General features: G+C 43.0%; 2 protein-coding genes across 7 annotated transcripts in view; both read right to left on the bottom strand.

Annotated features, from left to right (window-relative positions):
* LOC144589330 (uncharacterized) overlaps positions 1-15,758 on the bottom strand; it is a 146,300-nt gene extending 130,542 nt beyond the window's left edge. Inside the window, exon 1 of one of the 2 annotated variants that reach the window (XR_013545395.1) lies at positions 10,176-15,758. The gene's annotated coding sequence lies outside the window, so the exon portion shown is untranslated. The remainder of the gene's footprint in view (positions 1-10,175) is intronic. The other variant, XM_078393750.1, reaches the window with a different exon arrangement.
* RP1 (RP1 axonemal microtubule associated) overlaps positions 1-22,084 on the bottom strand; it is a 276,632-nt gene that overhangs the window by 240,676 nt on the left and 13,872 nt on the right. Inside the window, exon 1 of one of the 5 annotated variants that reach the window (XM_072998926.2) lies at positions 57-8,060. The exons of the other annotated variants lie outside the window; for them this stretch is intronic. The gene's annotated coding sequence lies outside the window, so the exon portion shown is untranslated. Of the gene's footprint in view, positions 1-56; positions 8,061-22,084 lie in introns of those variants that run through there. 5 annotated transcript variants of the gene reach the window in all.

The following is a 22,084-nucleotide window of genomic DNA, read 5'->3' as shown; positions in this document are numbered from 1 at the left end:
CAGCATAGTATTAATAATATTGATTACATTATTAGAGTAAGTGGGTATGTACTCACCCAAAGTCATTCCCTGTGTGGAATGAATATCCTTTGTCTTGTTCTCTTGCTCTGAGGAAAGGGAACTAGAAAGTCATCTGAAGCAAGCTATAGATCCCATGAAAATGATTAGATTGGACTTCCTACTAAAGTGAGTGGGTAGTATTTGATCCACTCAACCCTTCCCATAGATTTCTTTCCATATCAAGAAGAAATGAATGCAATTTTTTTTCTAATTTTAATATTTAATTAACTCAAAACACTTCTTTATTTTTTTTCTCAGAAAAAAAGTCCATATGCTATCAATCATCATGCAGGGAATCCTATTGTCACCATCCAATCTGCCCACAACTACTGCAGTTTTGCCTTCAATACCCAGTATCCAACATTTTCCTCTTTTGGCATGTCCAGTAACAGAACTTCCACATTTCTCTTTGGGATCCCATTGTTCAGTCTCTAGATCAGTTTCCTGATGGGCATCATCTCTTCTGATAATTATGTGTGATCACCAAATGATCTTAATTTCTTGGTCCGAAAACAGAGTAAATTCCTGGTTGAAGAACACTGCAGACCACAATACTGTAGATCTTCTTCATTCACTGCTGTTCTTCTCACTGACCAACATCTAGTCCAACATGGATGCCAGTCAATAAAGAAACTAGACTGAGTAGCACTTAAAGGTAAACTAATACTTTTCTTGCCGTATTTTTGCAGACACAGAAGGATTATGACATGTATGTCTGCAGAATAAGGCAGTTCTTCTTAGGGAACTGTTGCATCTCCAGATGGCGACTGCTTCATCTAATTACTCCCAGAGGTCTAATCAGATTTGAAGGTCCTTCCTTAAGTAGGATTACAGAATGACTGTCATGCTAACTGTGGAGCAGCTGTAACAAGAGTATCCTCCGCAGATATGACATATCTCAACAGTTCTGAATTGGCTTCTTCTCCTCCATCCTCAATTGTATTTATTATATACACCTATGCTCATATTTATGACCACACTGTGTATTGCTTCAGGCTTCTTTGGCTATAGTTTATATTGATTTTATTATTTAATAATAATAGAAATGCTCACAACTAATGTAATAATATACAGTCTTTGCTACAAAATGTGCATTGTTTTAATAGCTTATTACAACAGTATAGTCCAAAATACATACTAGTTAGTATAACTACACACCTCACGGTGTAAGCTACACTGTACAAGACACTTAAGTTTATGTTTTCCTTTATCCAAAAGTTAGCTCAGGGCACACTTGCACTATTGAAATAAATGGGATAGTGGATCAAGAGTTTTGATTTAAAGTCACATAATAGTTCCATGGTTTTGGGGTCATCCTCTTGAGACAATTTTTAATCCATTTTTAAACTGTGTTGTATATCAGTTGAGGGGACTACATAGGCTTTTAAAATCATTGTGTTTGAGGCTTTGTCCTGCATCTGCCCACCCTCATGGTGGCATGTGTGCCCAACTATGAAGGGTTGTCAAATAATGAATGCCAAGCATGTTATTGTTGTTGTTCAGAAGGTGAGGTATTTTGAACAGTCTTGGAGAGGTTGTTTATTCTAATTCAGTTGTGAACATGATTTACTTTAATCATTTTGGGAAGTGTGCTCACTTGTGTCAGAATAAATTGTGTCTGTGGGGTTTGACAATTAATGGATGCTAGGATCATGGGTTTTCGGCTGCAGGAAAACCTTGCAGTCCTATCTGTTTTTCCCCCCAACCTGTAACACTGAACTAATACTACCCCAGTTTGAAAGAAATAAAAAATTGAAACAAATATTTAAAATAGCACCAGTGGCACCAATGACAAATGGCTATGAGAGGAAGCCAGTCCAAGTCTGGGTGGATTTGAGGCATTTGAGGCTTTGTCTTGCACCTGCCCACCCTTGTGCTGACTGCCACCACTGGTGGTATTATTTTTAATATTTATTTTATTTATTTCATATTAGAAAAAAATACATATAAAAATCAGACTGCAAGGTTTCCCTCCAGCCCCAAACTCATGATCCTGGCTTCCATTACTAGACAGATCTCACAGACACAATTTACTCTGACACAGGCAACCAAGCATGCCAAAATGATTCAAAATAAATCACGTCCATAATCTAGTTAAAATAAATAACTGTCTCAAGGCTATTTAAAATATCTTGCTTTCAAAAAAGAAAAAAAACCCACACACTTTCCAGCCAAAAAAATGCATGCTCAGCTTTATGTAAAGAGATATTTTAAAATCAACTTCAAGCATGCTAAACCTGACACAAATCTAGGAGCATCTCAACATGTGATCACACCCTCAGCTACTGAGAACTATTTTTTCAATATCATGCAGATGAATTTCCCCATGATGCTTTTTTTAGCAATATGTCCCAGCCTACTTGCTAAGTGATTTTAATGCTGGATAGAAATAGCATCCTTTTAAGTATGAAACCTAAAATGCCAGTGTTGCTGGCATCCAGTTTCTTGGTTAATCCATGTATTTCTTTGTTATGTATCTCTTTGTTATTTTTTATGGATTGGATGCCATTGTACAAAACACTGGCATGGCTGCACCTGGAGTACTGCATACACTTCTGGTCGCCACACCTCAAAAGAGACATGGAACTGAAAAGGTGCAAAAGAAGCATCTAAAATGATGACTGGGCTGGGGCACCTCCCTGATGATGAAAGGCTACAGCATTTGGGGCTCTTTAGTCTAGAGAAAAAAGCACCTGAGGGATGACATGATTGAAATGTATAAAATTATGCAGGGGATGGATAAAGTGGATAGATGGAAGTTCTTTTCCCTCTCATGCAATAGCAGGGTCAGGGGACATCCACTCTAATTGAGTGTTGGGAGAGTGAGAACAGACAAAAGAAAATATTTCTGTTGTTAGTCTATGGAACTCCTTGCCACAGTATGTGGTGGTGGCTTCTGGCCTAGATGCTTTTAAAGGGAGATTGGACAGATTCCTGGAGGAAAAGTCCATTGCAGTTTACAAGCCATGATGGGGAAGTATAATCTCCAGGATTAAAAGGAAGGTATTTCAAAATGCCAGACGCAGGTGAGTGGTATCAGGAGACCGGTATCTAGTTGTCTCATGTGCTCCCAGAGGCACCTGGTGGGGCCACTGTGAGATACAGGAAGTTGGACGAGATGGGCCCTTGGCTTGATCCATCAGGGATCTTCTTATAGTGTTACATTCTTATGGATCCAGATTTTAGGTGCATGTGAATGGTGACAAACTTCCTCACTATCTTTTTACCACAGCATGTTATCCAAGTCTCTGAAAATTGCACACAAAGTGTCAGGAAATATTCTTGAAAGAAACAAATTTTGATGTGCGGAGAATCCCCTAAAATCAGATGCAGGTGCACCTGCTTTCCATCAGTGGAGTCATTTGTCCATGGGGGTCAGATATTCAATCCAATCATGTATTTATATGGTGCAATTTAGCCTTTGTGGAGCATTGGGCATCAGGAGATTCACCACTGAACATAACTACATTTACTGGGTTAGCAGAATGCTACACTATGTTGTTGTTGTTGTTTTGTTGTTGTTACATGCTGCCAAGTCACCTCTGACTTATGGCAACCCCATGAATAATCAATCTTCAAAATGTCTTGTCCTCAACAGTCTTGCTCAGCTCTTGTAAACTCAGGTCTGTGGCTTCCTTTAGAGTGTCGATCCATCCTCCTCTTTTCCTGCTGCCTTCAGCCTTTCCCAGCATTCTTTTTTTTTCCAGAGAATCTGGAAAATCTTGTGGTGTGCTCAAAGTATGACAGCATGGGGGAATGTAGAGCACTCTGGTTTGTGCTTAAAATATTCTTATCTTCATGACATCTATCTTATCTTGCATTTGAGCAGTGCTTCCATTCACACTGAAGATGTTTAGTCTCCCACGACAAGAGTCCAGACAGGTCTTTGGATCACCAGTTTACCCATGAGTAATGTTTACCCCATTTACTTCTGAATTAGGATGTGGCAGCAGCATGACAAGCTCACCATGGCAATAATAGTGGTAATAGTGTGAGCGTAGGTTAGGGAGACAGAAGGGAAGTAACCCCCTTTTTCCCCACCTTTCTTCTTAATTGGGATTCTGCTAGGGCTGTGCTGCCTTCTGACGGCAGAGCCTGAGCATGACAAAGATAGGTGTCTTATTCTTCAGGACTCTTTCTCTCTCTCTCATGTGTGTGTGTGTATTTACTTTCCACATCTCTCCCCCTGGCAAGAAACCACTAAGAAAAAAAAAGGAGTAGAGGGATAGACACTGTCATCTGACAATGAACTTGGGGGGTTGGGCAAACATAGCCCCTTCCCTGCTTTTTCCCACAATCATCATTCAGTAGGCCATGGTGACTTTGCTTTTTTGGGGGGGGAGAGTTAAATAAAGAAAAATATAGCTGTTGAGAAAATGAAAAGGAAGGAAGGAGGTTCTTGTCATTCATTAAAATGTCACAACACACCTCATATGTCACAAGGTTAGCACCTCAGATGATGATGCCCACTGCTGCACTTGAGTGTGAACTAACCATCCACACATGTTACACAATGGGATAATTAGGAGTGTGCCAATTTGGGCCAAAAACACCCCCAAAGCCCTAGTGCTCCAGAAAGGAGCAGTACAGCTCTAAAAGTAGGTAGGATGGAGTGCTCTAGATCAAGACATGTGACTGGCATAATTTGATTCAAACTAAACCACACTGAAAGCAGTCCAAATAGTGATGCATATATGCATTCCATGGACAGCAAAGATAATGAATAAAGAAGTGCTGAAGCAGATTAAACTGGACATGTCCCTGGAAGGCAACATAACAAAACTTATACTTAGTTATTTTGGCTATGTCATGCAATCAACATCATTGGAGAAAGATGTTATGCTCGGAATGGTCAGTGCCAAATGATGATGAAGACACCAAAGAATGTGTTGGTTGGATGTAATCAAAGCAGACATTGCCCAAAATATAAAGCAACAGAAAGAAACTGTATAAGATTGGAAATTATGGAGAGAGTTGGCTCATGAAATTGCCTAGGGTCAGATACGACTGAATGGACAATTCAGTTCAGTACTCATCTGGACAGGCTTTAAATGGCTGTCACAGGAGCTAATGGCTGAAATTCTGTTGCATAACGTATACTTGTGGAAAAGCAATGACATCACCATCAGGAACCATTTTTGGTAACTAAAAATATCATACAGTACTTCCAGCCCAGGGCTTTTCTATCTCCCCCACAATGTACTGCCTTTCATGGTGGGGATGCCATGGAACCACCACCATCACCGCCGCCACCCATGTCAGAAGGAGGAAAGTTTAAAGTACTGCAACTGTCCCACTGCTGGTAATGTCATTCAGCAGTGGCAATTTTGGTCATGAAATTCTTTATCTTTCCATCCCACAGCTCCCACAGCTTCTGTAGAGTGTCAAGTATTACACAGGATTCAAAAAACCTGTGGGACAGAAGTAGGATGTTTTAGTTACTTATCACCCTTTCATAGGCATAGTTACACCAACAAGATTTCAGCTCATGAACATTTCGAACCCCTTTGTGGTGAGAAAATCTGCTTAACACAAGCAACCTGGAGCCAAAAATATATTTCCTCTAAAATCGTCTTCTCAAATTTGTCAGATATTTCCCCACCCCTCAAAAAATAAGAACCGTGCTCTAATATATGTGCAAATCTGAATGCTAGAGTTAGGCTCTTGGTCTCATTGAAAAAAATGGAAGTAAGTCCCTGATTTCTATGCAATTTGCATGTTTGTCTGTATTCTGTCTCAGCTTCACAGTATCATGCATTAAATGGGAACAATTTCATTTTGGATGAATCACTTAAAATGGGGATGCAGCAAAAGTGTGGAGTGTGGAGCTTTAGAGCTGAGTTTCTTGTCATTTCTGCAACCTATGCCCTCTGAAGTGGGACATGGTGGCACTGTGGGTTAAACCGCAGAAGCCTCTGTCTTGCGAGGTCAGAAGACCACTAGTCGTAAGATTGAATCCACGTGACAGAGTGAGTTCCTGTTGCTTGTCCCAGTTCCTGCCAATCTAGCAGTTTGAAAGCATGTAAAATGTGAGTAGATAAATACGTATCACCACAGTGGGAATGGCATTCTGTGTCTAGTCGCACTGGCCACGTGGCCATGGAAACTGTCTTTGGACAAATGCTGGCTCTATGGCTTGGAAACGGGGATGAGCACTGCCCCCTAGAGTCGGACATGACTAGACAAATTGTCAAGGGGAACCTTTACCTTTACCTATGCCCTCTGAATGATATCCTTTGTTCAGCTTTACCAGTGAGGACCATGGTGAGCAGAATATTTTTATCATTCATGTGTGAGTCACTCTGTTAAAATACTAGGTTGATACAATGCTTAAACTAATATGGTGCACCTTATGACACAAGAAAGTTGCTCATATGCCTTACACCTCCAAATCCTTTCAATCTCTTAAACCCTGGGAGTTTTTTTAATTGGAACATTCGGAACTAGGGAATGGTTGCCCATTTGAAAAGGAAAATATCACACTGGAGACAGGGGCCTCTTAGATTTCTATGAATGGACCCAAACCACTTACATCCTTTCCAGAAATGTGCTATTATTACTTTTCTGTGCCTGATAAGATTTAGTTAGCACAGCAGTTTGATCTACATGAACTTTTAATCATGTTAATCCATACAGGTTTATGAAATTCCATAAAAGACAAATGTGACAGACAATAGCAAAAGGGTAAAAGGAGATATTTATCACTACAGAAAAAATGTTCATTCAGACCGAGAGAGGGAGAGAGGATGAAACTGACTTCTGAAGTTGGCTTAGGCTGAAATTTATTGTTTGGCAGTTGGCCATTAACACCCTTAGAGCTACAGTACCTGCAAAGACACATTTCTGGAGGGCTTAAGATTGCTTGCACGCTCCAAGCTGAGAGTCCTTTCTTGCAGTAGTAAATGTAAGCTTCAAGGCTAACTGATAAGGTGTGGGCTATGCTTTTTTATTATTGCATTTTTAATTGTGTTTCGGAATTTTTCTTTAAAAGATCTTGTGTTGTTATTTGCCACCACATGTATCTTTCTTTGAAAGAACATCAGGGCACAGAACAAACATACAAATAAACAATGAAAAAAATATCCTCTGGATAGCAATGATACAGTGTCAATGGCCATACAGCGAGCAACTGGCTTGGTACCCAGTGCTGAAAGAAGGTGCCTATCGGTTTGGGGTTGGCAGTTTTAGATAAAACACTACTAATGGTGACATGACTGAAGAGCTTTCTCTGAGGCTTTTGCTGTTTACTAAAATGCCTCCAGATTAAGCTGATTAAGTACTCCCACCTTCAGAGTCAGTTCCCTGTCCACAGAGGTGAGGCACATAGCAATTTTAGTTATAGCACCCAGTTTAGGGTGTGCTTACCTCAGAATTCTTGCTGGGCATTATTGTTAAAAGCTTTCAGATGCCTTGTCAAAACTGTTCTGTTTGCCCAGGCGTTTTAATGTTATTTTCCAATGATGGTAAAGGTAAAGGTTCCCCTTGACATTTAGTCCAGTCGTGTCTGACTCTAGGGCATGGTGCTCATCCCCATTTCCAAGCCATAGTAACAGCGTTTGTTCGAAGATGGTTTCCATGGTCACATGGCCAGTGCGACTCGACATGGAACGCTGTTACCTTCCCACCGAGGTAGTACCTATTTATCTACTTGCATTTTTACATGCTTTTTGGCCTGGTTTCTTGTTTTTTAAGCTGTTGGCATTTTAATCTGCTCCTTTTGTAACTTCTTTGGTCTTCCATCTCTGAAATGATGTCATTTCAGAGATGGAAGCAGGTCTGATAAGGAAATTCCCTCTCCTCCTCCCCCATCCCCATCCATGCATGATTTCAAAGTTTCAACATCTGCTACAGAGGGCTGGGAAACCTTGTCCAGATTTCTTGGTGGCAAAGAAACCTTGAGCTGCAGTAGCTGATCTATTTTCAGTTTGTCATTTTAAAGTGTTTGTTATACCACTACAATCACTTAGTAACTTTGGAACTCTTTTTTAAAAAACAAAAACATAAAATTAAATGTATATGTGTGTGTGTGTTTAGTCGTTTAGTCGTGTCCGACTCTTCGTGACCCCATGGACCAGAGCACGCCAGGCCCTCCTGTCTTCTACTGCCTCCCGGAGTTGTGTCAGGTTCATGTTGGTTGCTTCGCAGACACTGTCCAGCCATCTCATCCTCGGTCGTCCCCTTCTCCTCTTGCCATCACACCTTCCTAACATCAAGGTTTTTTCCAATGACTCTTTTCTTCTCATGAGATGGCCAAAGTACTGGAGCCTCAGCTTCAGGATCTGTCCTTCCAGTGAGCACTCAGGGTTGATTTCCTTTAGAACTGATAGGTTTGTTCTCCTTGCAGTCCAGGGGATTCTCAAGAGCCTCCTCCAGCACCACAATTCAAAGGCATCAATTCTTCGGCGGTCTGCTTTCTTTATGGTCCAGCTCTCACTTCCATACATCACGACAGGAAAAACCATAGCTTTGACTATTCGGACTTTTGTTGGCAAGGTGATGTCTCTGCTTTTCAAGATGCTGTCAAGATTTGTCATCGCTTTCCTCCCAAGAAGAAGGCGTCTTTTAATTTCAGGGCTGCTGTCTCCATCTGCAGTGATCATGGAGCCCAGGAAGATAAAATTTGACACTGCCTCCATATCTTCCCCTTCTATTTCCCAGGAGGTGATGGGACCAGTGGCCATGATCTTAGTTTTTTTGATGTTGAGTTTCAGACCGTTTTTTGCACTTTCCTCTTTCACTCTCATTACAAGGTTCTTTAATTCCTCCTCACTTTCTGCCATCAGAGTGGTATCATCTGCATATCGGAGGTTGTTGATATTTCTTCCGGCAATCTTAATTCCGGCTTGGGTTTCTTCCAGTCCAGCCTTCCGCATGATGTATTCTGCATATAAGTTAAATAAGCTGGGGGACAACATACAGCCTTGCCGTACTCCTTTCCCAATTTTGAACCACTCAGTTGTTCCATGACCAGTTCTAACTGTTGCTTCCTGTCCCACATATAGGTTTCTCAGGAGATGGATAAGGTGGTCAGGCACTCCCATTTCTTTAAGAACTTGCCATAGTTTGCTGTGGTCCACACAGTCAAAGGCTTTCGCATAGTCAATGAAGCAGAAGTAGATATTTTTCTGGAACTCTCTGGCTTTCTCCATAATCCAGCGCAAGTTAGCAATTTGGTCTCGAGTTCCTCTGCCTCTTTGGAATCCAGCTTGTACTTCTGGGAGTTCTCGGTCCACATACTGCTGAAGCCTACCTTGCAGGATTTTGAGCATAACCTTGCTAGCGTGTGAAATGAGTGCAATTGTACGGTAGTTGGAGGATTCTTTGGCACTGCCTTTCTTTGGGATTGGGATGTAGACTGGTCTTTTCCAATCCTCTGGCCACTGTTGAGTTTTCCAAACTTGCTGGCAAAATGTATATAAACAAATATATTGAATATTCAGTCGAAGACTGTGAGGTATTTTTGGAAACTTCTTTAGTAATTGTTTAAGCCATAACTATCTATGTGCTAAGTAAATAAATGCATAATACTTAATAATTCAATTAAGTATTATTTATTTATTTACTTGGAATCAGAGAAGATCATAGTAAAGTGAAGTTGGAAGGGGCTTACAAGGCCATCAAGTCCAACCCCCTGATCAATGCAGGAATACAGTCAAAGCATGTCTGCCAAGTGATTATCTAAGTTTTTCTTGAATGCCTCCAGTGTTGGAGCACTCACCAACTCCTGAGGTAACTGGTTCCACTGTCACACTACTCTGTTAGGACGTTTTTCCTGATATTCAACCGAAATCTGATTTCATTTAACTTGAGCCCATTGTTGTCTGTCCTGCACTCTGAGATGATCGAGAACAGATCTTGCCCCTGCTCTGTATGACAGCCTTTCAAATATTTGAAAAGTGCTATCATATAACCCCTTAGTCTTCTTTTCTCAAGGCTAAATATGCCCAATTCTTTCAGTCCTTCCTCATAAGGCTTGGTTTCCATCCCCCTGATCATCCTTCTTGCCCTCCTCTGATTTTGTTCCAATTTGTTAGCATCCTTCTTAAAGTGGAGTGTCCAGAACTTGGCACGTACAGTATATAGTCATGCCTGAAACAGTTGTGACAAACCCAGACCTACTGGGATATGTCACACAGTTACACTAAGCTGCCACCAACCATTCCCTTTAAGAAGTCACACAGACCAGGGATGGATTTTTAAACAATAAAAAGAATAAGGTTTATTTAAATACACACAGGGAAAAAATAAACAATCAGGTGAATAGGATAAAATAACGTGGCTTATTCTCACTCATACAAGCATACAGTTTGGTTCACCCAGAACCCTTAACTTGAAGCACAGACCCTGAACCTATCAGTTCTGGCTAACCAACAGACACCTGAACCTATCAGGTTGGTACTCTGACACACAGTAGTACCCTGTCTGACACACAGACTCCCACAACAGCTTCTTCTTCCCAGCTGCTGCTTCGTCACACCCCAGTGTCTCACAGTATCTCTTAGTGTGTGACTCACCACACAGGCATCACATATTTATACAGTACAGCCCCTCCTCCTGATGTCCCGCCTTCCACTCCCCATAGGATGGAACTTTCCCTCCAAACCCATGACAGACAGGTAACATCAGTGCTGTATGTAACACCTCCCCTCTTTATAAGTTGTTTTGTAGGGGGAAAGCTAAGGTGCTTTTCACCAAAAAACAACCTGAATAAAATACACAAAAACAGTTATACATACCATATTATACTTCCTGATACTTACATTCTAAGTTAAACCATAGCAAATAGGCATTTAAACATTTACCATTAACATTACATCAATTTACCTTTATTCATACAAACCAAATTCAAAACCAGGTACATTTAACTTTTTGTCATCATTATATACACATAGTCCATGTTCTTTCGCCGTCTTCATTCTTCAGGTCTTCTTGATAAGGCGTCAGCAACACAGTTCACTGACCCTCTGACCACCTTCACTTCAAAGTCATAGTCCTGTAGGTTTAAAGCCCACCTCATAAGCTTGCTATTGTGGGTTTTCATTGTCTTTAACCATTGCAATGGTGAATGGTCAGTACACAGAATAAAATGTCTTCCCCAGATGTAAGGCTTGGCCTTCTGGATCGCGTAGACTATGGCCAAACACTCCTTCTCCACGGTTGCCAAATGTCTCTCACCTTTTTGAAGTTTCCTACTCAGGTAGGACACTGGATGCTGGTCACCATTCTCATCCTCTTGGCACAGAACTGCTCCTACCCCGCTGTTAGACGCATCGGTGTAGATGATGAACTCCCGGTCGAAGTCTGGAGCACGCAGGACAGGATAGTTGATTAACGCCTCCTTCAACCTCTGGAACGCCGCCTCACAGTCGCTGGTCCACGGGATGCGGTCATCAGCCGTCTTCCTCGTCAGATCGGTCAGCGGAGCCGCAATCTCGCTAAACCTCGGGATGAACTTTCTGTAGTAGCCCACCAACCCAAGAAATGATTTGACTTTTTTCTTGGTGTTGGGTCTAGGCCAATCACGAACAGCTTCTATTTTGGCCTCCAGGGGTTTTATCATTCCTCCCCCTACCATGTGACCCAAGTATTTTATTTCTGGGCTACCCAGCTGACACTTGCTGGCCTTTACTGTTAGCCCTGCTGCACTTAACCTCTGCAGCACTAACTCCAGGTGTATCAGGTGATCTTCCCAGGTATTACTGAAGATCCCTATGTCGTCAATGTAGGCCACTGTAAAGTCACTGAGCCCTGCCAAGGTCTGGTCCATCAGCCTTTGGAATGTGGCTGGTGCATTTCTGAGACCAAAGCTCAGGACTCGAAACTCATAGAGACCAAAAGGGCTGCAAAAGGCAGTTTTTTCTTGATCCCTGGGATCAATTCTTAATTGCCAATATCCCTTTACCAGGTCCAATGATGAGATGAACCGACAACCCCCTATGGTTTCAATCAGGTTGTCTAGCCTGGGCATTGGGTAGGCATCAGGAGTGGTTACACGGTTTAATTTCCTGTAATCGACACAAAACCTAATGCTCCCATCAGGCTTGTCCACAAGGACTATCGGAGAGGACCAAGGACTAGAAGAGGGGACGATTATGTTCTCCCTCAGCATCTCGTCCAGCTCCTTCCGCACCTTGTCCCTATAGGGTCCCGTTACTCGGTATGGGGATACTGCCTGCGGGGGTGCATCCCCTGTGTGGATCCGATGCATCACTCCCTTCACTATCCCCGGCTTGTTGGAAAACACCTGTTGATATTTACTAAGCAGCATTTTTAGTTCTTGCTGCTGGTCTTGGGTGAGTGCAGGACTGATCTTTACCTCCTCTGGGTTGTATTTTACTTCCCCTCTACCCTCCCAGAAGGGTAATTCCGCTTCCTCACTCTCAGTTGCTTTTATCGCGAATAAAACCCTCTGTTCCCCTCTGTAGTAGGGTTTTAGGGCATTCACATGAACCACCCTCCTTGCTTGGTTCTCCTCCTGCTCTATTAGGTAGTTCAGGTCTGACATCTTGGAAATGACCCTATATGGTCCTGCCCATTTGAGCTGCAGTTTATTCTCTCTGCAGGGCCTAAGCCAAAGCACTTCCTCCCCTGGGTCAAAGTGCCTCTCTCTAGCTTTGTGGTCATACCATGTTTTCTGTCTGACCTTCTGAGCTTGCAGGTTTTCTGCTGCCAGCTCTAGATTTCTCTTTAGGTCATTCATCAAGGTGTCTATGTATGTCACAACGTCTTGTGGGTCATCCTGGGTGATCTGCTCCCAATTTTGTTTGATCAAATCAAGGGGCTCTTTCACCCCTAAGTGTGCAGCAAACATGTCAGAGTGACCCCTTTGTAAGATCATGGGGCGATACTTTTCAGGTACCACCAGCTGACTTCTGATCCCATCTCCCCCTTTTGAGATATTCCTCAGGGTTTCTCTATATAAAATCCCCTTTTTCTCCAGAAATCTCACTGGGGTTTCAGGTGTTAGCTGGGCGTCAGTCACCTGTTCAAAACACTTTTGGAGAGTGGCGTCTGCCTTTTGCTCCTGTCCAAATCTGCTGTCTGTGGTTAAGGTTTCCACCACAGCTTCTGAACTCCCCTCTGCTTCCGTCTCTGGCTCATCATTACCCCCCTGAACTGTCCCTGTGGTGGCTTGTGAGCGTGTAATCACTAGCACCCGTTTCACATGTTCAGCCAGGTCATTTCCCACGAGCACGGCTGCTGGCAGAGTCGATGAAATCGCTAGCCGCCAATCTCCCCTCCAGCCTTGAAAGTTGACAGGTACCTCTGCTACTGGCAGAGAGATTACCTGCCCCTCAATCCCTGCCACCTTCATGCTCTCATTTGGGATTATAAACTCCCTAGGAATAATATCTGGATGGCACAGGGTTACCTGGGAACAAGTGTCCCGCAGCCCCCTATACTGACGGTCAAGTATTCCTACGTCCACCCCGGCTGTCTCAAACAACTGAGAATCTGTTTTTATCAGCAAGCAGCGCTTTACCTCCACAAGAGGACCATTTTCCTCAGCCTGATCAGCAGAGGTAGCTGTTCCAGACTGAGTAGCCATGGCAACAGGCTCCCTCAGTGACACTGAGCCTTGCTCTTTCTGGACACAGAACACAGCTTTTGGCTTGGTCCCACTAGACTCCTGAGGCACCATTCCTTTTAGCTGCTTTAATATCTCACACTCTGAGATTAGATGACCCTTTCCCTGACAGAAATAACATTTTCTGGTGTATTTTGATTCTCTCTCATCTTGTTTTGGTTTTCCCTCCAAAATCTGAGGTCTTAGTTTCATGTCTGAGGGCTTCCCTTCACCATGGGCCCCTCCCCCTTGCTGGTTTTTCCCTGGTCCCTGAGAGTACTTGCTGTAGGTTTCTTTGGGTTTACCTACAGATTTCCCCTCACCCAAGGGCTTTCTTATTTGGGAGATAAAATCTGCGATTTCTGCGGCTGCTGCCACAGATTTCGGTTTCCTTTCCCTCACCTGGAATTTCAATTCCCCATGCAGGACTGAATAGAACTGTTCCAGTGCTATCAAGTCTTTAAGCTGCTCATAGGTCTCTGTCCCTTCCTGCGATAGCCATTTCTCAAGCAGCCTCACCAATTGGGCCCCCACTTGGGTAAAAGTCTGTTCTGGCTTCTTGGTGAGGGACCTGAATCTTTGTCTCAGCTGCTCTGCATTTATCCCATGTCTGGCAAACACCAGTTTTTTAAACTCTGCAAAATCTTTCATCAGTTCCTCAGGCATCTCGGCATAGACCTCAGCCAGGCTACCACTGATTAAAGATCGCATGATGGTCATCTTCTCAGTTTCCCTCACTGAGAAGTCCACAAACGCTCTTTCCACTAAGGAAAAGAACACCTCAGGACAATCTCCCTTGTGGTACACAGGGAATTTCTTCAGGTCAGCTTTAGACAATTGGCCTCCCTCAGAATCCCTATTATTATTATTGTTCTGGTTCATCAGTTCCAGTTTTCTTAATTCAAACGCCATTTTCTCTCTCTCCAATGCCAATTCAAATTGTCTTTGCCTTTCCCTTTCCCTTTCCTCCACTTCAAATTGCCTCATCCTCAGTTCATGCTGTTGGGCTATGAGCAATTTTCTGAGTTCTGGGTTCTGCTCTCCTGTGCTGTCACCTTGCACTGAGCCAAATTCATCCTCAGAACCTTGGTCAATCTGGGGGTCTTTCACTTCACTCATTTCGGCCATCTGGCTTCGAGTCAAGGGCATAATCCCCCCTCAGAACAGGCTGCTTCAAAAAGTCAAGCCTCAAAATAAAACGACCACTTTTTTCCTTTTTGCCTCAGAACCAGCTTTCCTATAGAGATTGCTGCTGTTCTTCAGCACTAACTTGCAACAGTATCGAGTCAGAGCCTACCCCCCTCTGCTGGGCCTCTCAGCTGGCAAGCTAGCTCGCTGTTGCTACGCAGTTTTGCCTCAGCTTTTTCCCGCCAAAACTAGGCTGCCTCAGAGCACCTTAATCTAAGTCTCCCCAGTTGGCACGTTCTTCTACTAGCGCACCTCCCCGTGAGGTACACCTAGAAGATTACCTACGCGCCTCAGACTGTCCCTGACTAGACCCCCCTTGCTCTGGGCACACTTGCCAAGGCTTTGCTGGACCACTGGACAACTGGACCAGTCGTATCCCACACGCTGGACACCAAACAATGTGACAAACCCAGACCTACTGGGATATGTCACACAGTTACACTAAGCTGCCACCAACCATTCCCTTTAAGAAGTCACACAGACCAGGGATGGATTTTTAAACAATAAAAAGAATAAGGTTTATTTAAATACACACAGGGAAAAAATAAACAATCAGGTGAATAGGATAAAATAACGTGGCTTATTCTCACTCATACAAGCATACAGTTTGGTTCACCCAGAACCCTTAACTTGAAGCACAGACCCTGAACCTATCAGTTCTGGCTAACCAACAGACACCTGAACCTATCAGGTTGGTACTCTGACACACAGTAGTACCCTGTCTGACACACAGACTCCCACAACAGCTTCTTCTTCCCAGCTGCTGCTTCGTCACACCCCAGTGTCTCACAGTATCTCTTAGTGTGTGACTCACCACACAGGCATCACATATTTATACAGTACAGCCCCTCCTCCTGATGTCCCGCCTTCCACTCCCCATAGGATGGAACTTTCCCTCCAAACCCATGACAGACAGGTAACATCAGTGCTGTATGTAACAACAGTTACTAAAGAAGTTTCCAAAAATATTGAAATACACAAACAGCAACTCACTCAAAACAAAACAACCAACCACACTGGAGCAAAAACAAATACTGGATATTATTTTTTATATCACTTGAAGAAAAATGGTGGGGAAGAGGATGAGAAAAAAGACAAGCTAAATAGAGCACAGGTTGTGATTCCTTCTTTTCCTGGGCCAGGATTTGCTGTGAATGTGAATCACTGAACCCTAGGGTGAACACTGGATACGGTCTCTGGAACAGCTCCATCCACCTATGCAGGGCAGCCACAGAGTCCTCCTGAATAGAAGGGTTGTATGTTCCATTAAGCTGTGTTGGAGTAATGAAGTCACATGTGGTGTGTGTTTTTATTCTTTCATGTGAACTGCTGGATTGCTCCTCATTTGATCCTTCTTTACACTTGTCCCTTTCTGCTAGTTTGACCCATAACTGTGCTCCTTTGTCATATGTCATCTGTGTGACAGCACAAGTGCTGCATGTTCCCTTCCCCCTCCCTCCCACCAGCTCACCCATTGACCTGCCAGGACATGCTGTACTGTCTGTCCCCATTGTACAATTTTCCAGTCTGCGCAGGAGCCTAGATTTCCCTTCTCCACCTCCTCCAGCAGCTGGCCACTCAAAGGTAGTGCTGCAGGAAACCCTGCCCCACCTCATCATCTGAATGGCCATCTGCTGGAGGAGGCAGAGAAGGGAAGTCTGGGCTCCTGCCAGGACTGGAAGATCACATGATGGGGAATGAAATATTACCACACACCAGCAAGTCAATGGGTGAGCTGGTGAAAGGGAGGGGAAAGGGAACACATGGCAACTGTGCCACCGCACAGACAACTTATGACAAAGCAGCATAAAGTACTTTGTACCCATCTCTGCCCATGGCCATGGTTCCCAGTTTACTTCTTACTGTTGCCCTTATCCTGTCCTGAAAAGACTGTCAGCCTTGCTTGACTGTCTTTTCCCATGTGGTGGTTTCTGATAGAAGGCCCTGTGATGAGGAAAAAGGCAGCCCAGTTGGAGCTGAAAAGGCTCTAAGTTTTTTTCCTCTCACTATTTTGCACTGCTTTAAGGTCTATAAGGGAAATGTCTTGTGGATGGGTTATGAATACATAATATTTAAGATGATAACTGTCATAGAGTTGAAGCAGGGTGGGATATGTAGTCAGAGAAATGTAAGATGCAGTCAGACAGGTTCTATGAGAAAATGATTTGAGAGACATTGGAATGTGTTTTTCTAAGTCCTATGAGAGTGTTTTTCTGAAGATCAGTACAGCATGGTTCGAGATAAAATTGAAGACTGAACCGAGGAGCCCGTGAAAGATTCAACATTCCAAGCTAATTGGAGAGGAGATAAAACACCTGGACTTTCATGGGAACTGAGGGAGGAGGAAGATGTTATAGCCCTTTGAGACTAATTGGTTAACAGCCATGAAGTGTCAAGAAGAAGGGAGGAGTTAGAGAATGTAGAAAATGGATGGTGGGTTATGTTAAAGAAATACTCTTTTGGAGTTCGATTCCATAATGATGGGAAAGAGAAATAACTTGATGGTTTGAGTATGTGGCTTGAAGGAGAGAGAATCTAAGTGAAGAGAAAGAAGGTGGGGCTAGCCCACCTTAGCCCAGTGTCACATTCCCAGGGGGTTTCAACAGGCAAAAGTCCAATAAGCCAGTCCAATATCAGAAGTCCAGAAAATGCAAAGCAGATACCAAAATGCCAAAGCCAAAACACAAACTAGTCATAAGTCAGAGTCCAAATCCAAGGGTCCAGAGAACAAGGTCCAAGATAAGCAGGACCGTGGATGCGAGCTAGAGTGTTGACTTTACTTTACTTTTATTGGACTTATACCCGCCCTTATAGACAAAGTCTACTTGGGGCGGCTTACATGAATAATAAAACACAATGTTATAACATACATAATAAAATCCTACAAACTTATTTCTATATACATTGTCAAGATGGAATAATTAAAGAAACAGAAAATCAGTTAATTGACTGGAGGGAAGGCCTGCCTAAAGAGCCAGGGTTTTAAATGGCTTTTGAAAACGCCCAGTGAGGGAGCCAGATGGATTTCTGTTGGGAGGCCCGGTTTCTTGTTCTTTCCTTCTGGGCCTCTCTCAGCGTTAGGCCCCTCAGCTGTCCCCGCTGGTTTTGTCGAGTGATTCGGATAGACCTGAGTGGGAGAAGGTGATCTGCCAGGTATCAATATCCCAAATCATTTAGGACTTTATACATCATCATTAATACTTTGAAATCAATGCGGAAACGAATGGGCAACCAGTGCAGAGCGGCCAGGGTGGGGGAGATGTGCTGATATTTTCTCACCCCACTAAGAAGCCTGGCTGCCGCACTTTGCACCATTTGAAGTTTCGGCATCAATCTCAAAGGCAGCCCCACGTACAGTGCATTACAATGGTCTAACCTCAAGATTACGAGCATGTGGACAAGAGCAGTGAGGGCTCCCCCATCAAGATATGGTCACAGATGGGCAATCCGCCATAGATGAAAATAGGTGGAACAGGCCACGGACGTCACCTGGGTTTCCATGGTAAGCGCTGGGTCCAGATGTATCCCCAAGCTGCGAACCTCACTCTTCGCAGTGAGGGTCATCCCCCCAAAAGAAAGGAAGTCACCCAAACCGCTAATGGAGGGACCACCCACCCTCAAGACCTCCATCTTGTCCGGGTTCAGCCTCAACCCATTCAACTGCATCCATTTCAGTACAGTTTCCAGGCAGCGCTGAAGGGATGGAACAGCACCCACTGAAGTAGGGAAAAAGGAGATGTAGAGCTGCGTGTTATCAGCATACTGATGGCACGATGCTCCACCCCCCCAATGACCCCATCCAGCAGCCTCATATAGATATTGAACAGTATTGGAGACTTGTTGCTTCCACAAGCTTCCAAGCCTTCTAGGTGCAGATTATATAGCAAAAACAGTCATCAGAAGCCTTCCATCCTGTTAAAACTCAGGACTGGTTGACCTGATATTCCTGTGGGAAGCATTCATGTGATCCTTTGACCTTTGTGTCATGAGTCTTTGCCAAAGCTTAGCTCTCACTCTGGCTACTGGGAGAGGAGAATCTAGTGGTGATTCAGTTGTCTGTGCTTCTAATTGCCCAGCATTTTCCTCAGCTGTAATTAACCCCTCAGATTTCAGATCTTCTTTGGCTGAACTCATGACACCCAGTTTAGTAGTGTTTATTATTTTAATGGGGATTAGTGATTTTATTTAACCGTAATAATCTTTGAATATGTTCTTTATGCTAAAGCTTGAGCAATATAAACTGATTCTATGAAACTCTATTTTTAAAATAAAAATTAATTATAAAAACTCTTACAAAAGGACTGGTCTCTTGAATAGCAGAGTCTGGATAAATCCAGGAGACGGAGAGGGCCCTAGACTAGCTATCTTTAAGAGTCCTACTTAACTGAGCTGTTGTGAGTTCTAAGGAATCACAAAGCCCATGTGTCTGTACTTGCAAAGTACTGGGTAAAAGTAAAGTGTTCTTTTAAGCTTATGCTACACACTGCTAAGGTCTTAGGACTTGCCTTAGCACAAAGGTGGTAGGTAAGTGGCCTGTTGAACTCTCTGACCGAGTGCTAAATGCTCCTTAGGGAGGCTTGAGCACTGCAATAACTAAATTGAATCTGGAATACATCTGAATACCAGATGCTGGTGTCAAGCAACAGCCATAATTATCATGATCTATGAGTTTCCTGAGGCAATTGGCTGATGAGTGATGGGGACAGAATGGCAGAATCAGTAGACGGATCTTATGTTTCTTACTCCTATTGATACTGATACCCTGGTATGATTCCTGTTTGTTTAAAAAAGGCTGATGTGAAAAGAACAGGCACACTGCAATAATCTGGTCATGCAAGCTGTCTCTAAGCAATTAGTCTGTCTTACTAGTTTATGCAATTTTGAGATTCTGCTTCCTTATCTTAAAAGCAAACCACAGTGTACTACTTCATGCCAGATTTCTCTTTGCCAGCACGTAGGCCTCTCACATTTAGAGGAAAGTAACATTTCATGTATGTGATCCTGAGATTTAAAAAACCCCAAAAACATAATAATTGATCTTCCAAAGACACTCAGCAATATGAAACCTTTACCATGTATTCTACTAAATACATCCCTATTCTACATAATAGGGAGGAAGAGAATCAAGAAGTGCCTTGAATACCTTCAGATTTACCACCAGAACATTGTCACAAGCTTCTTTTTTGTGCATGTTCTTCTTCACCTTGTAAGTACCTTTGCATAAAAGCCTTGCATAAGCTTTTCACAGACATTGTATCACAGCTGAGCTAGAAAAAGCTTCCAGTGTACTCATCTATCTTAGGCTGTGGTCACACAGCATAATGTTTCTGAGTTACTAGTTACTCCTCATGAATTTTGAGTCTCTTTTTTGGGTTCAGATTATGTACAGCCGTTAGTGATTCTTTTGTCTCCCCCCCCCCCCCAAGCTATCTCTGCATCAATTCCGGCTCACCAGGAAGTTACTACTTTTTTGTTCCGCGTTTCATCACACATGGCTACCTGCATTCCATGGAATGTCTACTCCTGAACTGATTTATTTCCTATATATTGGGGACATGCAAGTCCACATCTTCCAACAGCTGCCATCTGACTTTTTCTCTTTTTAATTTTTTTAAACAATTTTCAAAGTGTAATGTTGGCAAGTTGGTATACTTCTGTCAAATAGGGCTTGACGTACTTGGGGATTGTAAAGGGAAAGGGGAAAGGGGGTTGATGGAGGAATTTGAAGGAGGAGGTTGAAGGCTATCCAAGAAGTAGAGGTGTCAGGTATAATAGTAGGACACTCCCCACAAAGTCCTCCAGGAATGGCCAAAAAGAAGCATGAGCATCAGTCTCCCTATAGCAGTGGTTCCCAAACTTTTTCCAATCATGGCTCCTCTGAGCAGCCGCAACAGAACACGGGGATTGACAAGGGGTGTGGGGCGGAACAGGAAGCAAAGCAGCATGAAGGAGACAGAGCTGGAAGAACACCAGGAGCACTGCCAATGGACTGGCAAAAAAAGAAGGAAGAGGAAAGCTTCCACATTGCTCCTCACTGACTTGGTGGCAGGGTGCTGTGAAGGGCCAGCAAGGGCATTTTGCCAACACAGTGGTTTATGTACACTAGGTTTAAAAAAAAAAAAACAAAGTGAAGAGGGCAGAGAAAATTTTAAAAAAATGAGGAAGGAGATATGTCCTGCTTGAGGTGTGTAGACGAATGTACCAGATCTCATTTACCCTTTAAAAGGCAGAATGGTTTAAAAGGTATGAACCACTATCACAGGAAATATGCCAGGTGACCACAACACATGACTACACAGGAAGCAGAAGATGCAAGGGGGGGAAAAGGGATCATTTTTGTACTGTGACTGTAGCCTTATTTACAATGAACTACAAAACTACCGGGATGTGGTGGCGCTATGGGCTAAACCGCAGAAGCCTGTGCTGCAGGTCAGAAGACCAGCAGTCGTAAGATCGAATCCACGCGACGGAGTGAGCACCCATCACTTGTCCCAGCTCCCGCCAACCTAGCAGTTCGAAAGCATGTAAATGCAAGTAGATCAATAGGGACTACCTCAGTGGGAAGGTAACAGCGTTCCGTGTCTAAGTCGCACTGGTCATGTGACCACGGAAGATTGTCTTCAGACAAAACGCTGGCTCTATGGCTTGGAAACGGGGATGAGCACTGCCCCCTAGAGTCGAACATGACTGGAGAAAAATTATCAAGGGGAACCTTTACCTTTACCTTTTCACAACTACCTAAGCATTGCAGTCTTAGCTGTGGATTCAGACTGCTCCAGTCTCAAAACCTCAGACACATCCTGAGGTTGTCCCAGCATAAGCTTAAATGGGTGAAGAGAGAAAGGAGTGATTTTTTAAAACTATATATTTTAATTCAAAAAAGAAAAGAATGCTGAAATCAGTATTTGTTCAACATTTATAAATAACTGGAGAGAAACAAATCACATTATGAAACATGAAATTTCCTCATCCTCTTGAATGTGTATGTTATTTTACTATTTGCATGCAAATTTGAATAAAAGTTCTATTAATTTTTAAAAAATTGTTCTCTGTCATTAGGAGTTTGAAGGATTCTTCCTAATGCTCAGTTAACACTTTGATTACTTTTAATTTTTAAAAATATTTTATTGCCTAAAAATATTATATCCTTCCTCTCCACCAAACTTGGCTGTCAAGCCAAATTACAATAATAAAATAAAGTAAAAATAAAATTTCAATTAAAATCTATAACAAACCAATTAAAATTGCAACATTAAAAAGAACTACTCT

Source organism: Pogona vitticeps, chromosome 4 (assembly GCF_051106095.1).
Source record: "Pogona vitticeps strain Pit_001003342236 chromosome 4, PviZW2.1, whole genome shotgun sequence".
Lineage (NCBI taxonomy): Eukaryota > Metazoa > Chordata > Lepidosauria > Squamata > Agamidae > Pogona > Pogona vitticeps.
This window is presented reverse-complemented; position numbering and strand designations above follow the sequence as displayed.